The 2741-nt window shown below is 42.9% G+C and overlaps 1 non-coding gene across 1 annotated transcript; it reads left to right on the top strand.

The window, feature by feature from the left end:
- Window positions 1–1186: 1186 nt before the first annotated feature.
- On the top strand, window positions 1187–1258 carry TRNAW-CCA (transfer RNA tryptophan (anticodon CCA)). The gene has a single exon. It is a non-coding gene; the product is annotated as a tRNA-Trp (tRNA).
- Window positions 1259–2741: the final 1483 nt, after the last annotated feature.

The raw sequence follows: 2741 nt of genomic DNA, 5'->3' as shown, positions 1-2741 counted from the left end.
AATGAAATTGGTCCTTAAGGCCAAAATGGGCTGAGTCCTTAAGGGGTTAAACTACATAGCAAATTTTCTTTCTGAATCCTTCGATATAGGCAAAGCTTATCGCACGATCAATGTATATCGGTCAGCTATATCTTTCTATCATGAACCCAAACATTCTCTACTAATAGAGCTGCGGAATCTGTAGGCGCTATATAAATAAATTATTATTATTAATAGGTAAACATCCTCTTATTTGCAAACTTTTACGTGGAATTTGTTTTAAAAGACCTCCCAATCCAAAATATCATTCCCTCTGGGATGTTACTATTCTTTTAAACCTTCTCGCTTCTTGGCTTGATGATTTGTTATCCTTAAAACAACTATCTATTAAACTTACAGTCCTTTTATGCCTTATATCTTTTAAGAGAGTTTCGGATGTTAAAGCCTTAGATATTTCACATTGAGTTTTCTCTCCTCAAGGCGTACAATTTTTTATCTTTCGACGCACTAAAACAGGTTTAAATTCTTTATTCTATCCTTGTTTTCCTCATAATGAACGCCTTTGTGTTGTTTGTTGTTTAAAAACTTATGAACAAAAAACTTCTCATTTACGTCTCCCTTCTTCCTCTCAGCTTCTCATATCGTACTGTAAATCTTTTCTTCCTGTTTCTTCGCCAACCTTGATGGGTAAGGAATGCTATGTCTTTGCTGGCATTGACATCTCTACGTTTGGCGCTGTTTCTATACTAGAGGCGCTATGTCATCTAAAGTTTTTCAATCAGGAGGATCCTTATCTGATATCCTCAAAGCTGCAGATTTGTCCTCTAAATACACTTTTCGTAATTTTTATTTCAGACCAGAATGCCATGTTTCTATGACACTTATTTGATTAATGTATTGTTTATAATATGATACACGATTTATTAACTTTGAATATGTAGAATATGAAGCCTTTTATCTTATTATGAAATCCCCAGTTACCTAGTGAGAATCCTGCTTACATAATAGGGTCTTTAAATCTACCTAAAGGTGGAGGACAAAGTGTGGGATAGAAATGTTGTTCCCGCATTGTGTTTGCACCTGTCTAATGCAAACATTTATTAGCAATGTATCCAAGCAATGATGTATTATCTCAAAGGGTAGATAGAGGGGCTGGGTATTCTACCACCTACTGCTTATACTGCCAGAACAACAGATTTCATGTGCAGACCTCGTGGCGCAACGGTAGCGCGTCTGACTCCAGATCAGAAGGTTGCGTGTTCAAATCACGTCGGGGTCAAGCTGATGTTTTGTGTGTTTTAATTTTTTTATTAGACTTTGAAAGACTATTTGTGAACTGTTTATAGCAGGGGCCAGCAACCCCTGGCACAACTGGGGTGCATTTGAGTGGCACGTGAGCGAGAGGCAGTCCCCAAACACTATCACTTTAAACAGCTGCGGCTGCAAAAGATCCGGCCAGGGACAGAAAATATATCCCTCCCCCTCCTTCTCCCTGCCCTAGGAACAACTTCAGAGAGAGAGAGTTCTCTCTCTCTCTTTTCTTCCCCTGTCACATTATTCTTCTGCCGTGCTCCGCTCTCTGTCGGCAGAATGGAGGGGGAGGAGGAGGAGGGAGGAGCGCTCTGTGCTCTGTAGCAGCCGCAGTGAGGTGTCTGGAGGGGGGCAGGTCAGGGATCACTGCTACAGACCAGTAAGTCTCCTGTATGTTTCTGTGGAAGAGACTCAGCTCCTGGCTCTGACAGCAGCTTTCCTGCCCAGGGACAGGCTCTGGTCTATGTCAGTCTTTGGATCCCCATAACTGTGTTATCTACAGATTCCCCCATAACAGTGATCATTCACAGCTCCCCCATAAGTGTGTCTAATCCAGAGATCCCCCCATAACAGTGTATCATCTACAGATTATGCATGGCGGTGATACTGGGGTCTGATTCTGGGGTTTATATTATACAGGGCAGTGATACTGGGGTCTGATTTGTGGGTTTATATTATGCAGGGCGTAATTACTGGGGTCTGATTTGGGGGTTTATATTATGTAGGGCGGTGATCCTGGGGTCTGATTCTGGGGTCTATATTATGCAGGGCGGTGATACTGGGGTCTGATTCTGGGGTTTATATTATGCAGGGCGGTGATACTGGGGTCTGATTCTGGGGTTTATATTATTCAGGGCGGTGATACTGGGGTCTGATTCTGGGGTTTATATTATTCAGGGCGGTGATACTGGGGTGTGATTCTGGGGTTTATATTATGCAGGGCGGTGATACTGGGGTCTGATTCTGGGGTTTATATTATTCAGGGCGGTGATACTGGGGTGTGATTCTGGGATTTATATTATGTAGGGCAGTGATACTGGGGTGTGATTCTGGGGTTTATATTATGGAGGGCGGTGATACTGGTGTCTGATTCTGGGGTTTATATTATGCAGGGCGGTGATACTGGGGTATGATTCTGGGGTTTATATTATGCAGGGCGGTGATACTGGTGTCTGATTCTGGGGTTTATATTATGCAGGGCGGTGATACTGGGGTATGATTCTGGGGTTTATATTATGCAGGGCGGTGATACTGGGGTCTGATTCTGGGGTTTATATTATGTAGGGCGGTGATGCTGGGGTATGATTCTGGGGTTTATATTATGCAGGGCGGTGATACTGGGGTCTGATTCTGGGGTTTATATTATTCAGGGCGGTGATACTGGGGTGTGATTCTGGGGTTTATATTATGTAGGGCGGTGATACTGGGGTCTGATTCTGGGGTTTATATTA

This window comes from Hyla sarda, chromosome 6 (assembly GCF_029499605.1).
Source record: "Hyla sarda isolate aHylSar1 chromosome 6, aHylSar1.hap1, whole genome shotgun sequence".
NCBI lineage: Eukaryota > Metazoa > Chordata > Amphibia > Anura > Hylidae > Hyla > Hyla sarda.
Note: the sequence above shows the minus strand (reverse complement) of the source record. Positions and strands in the feature narration are given on the sequence as shown.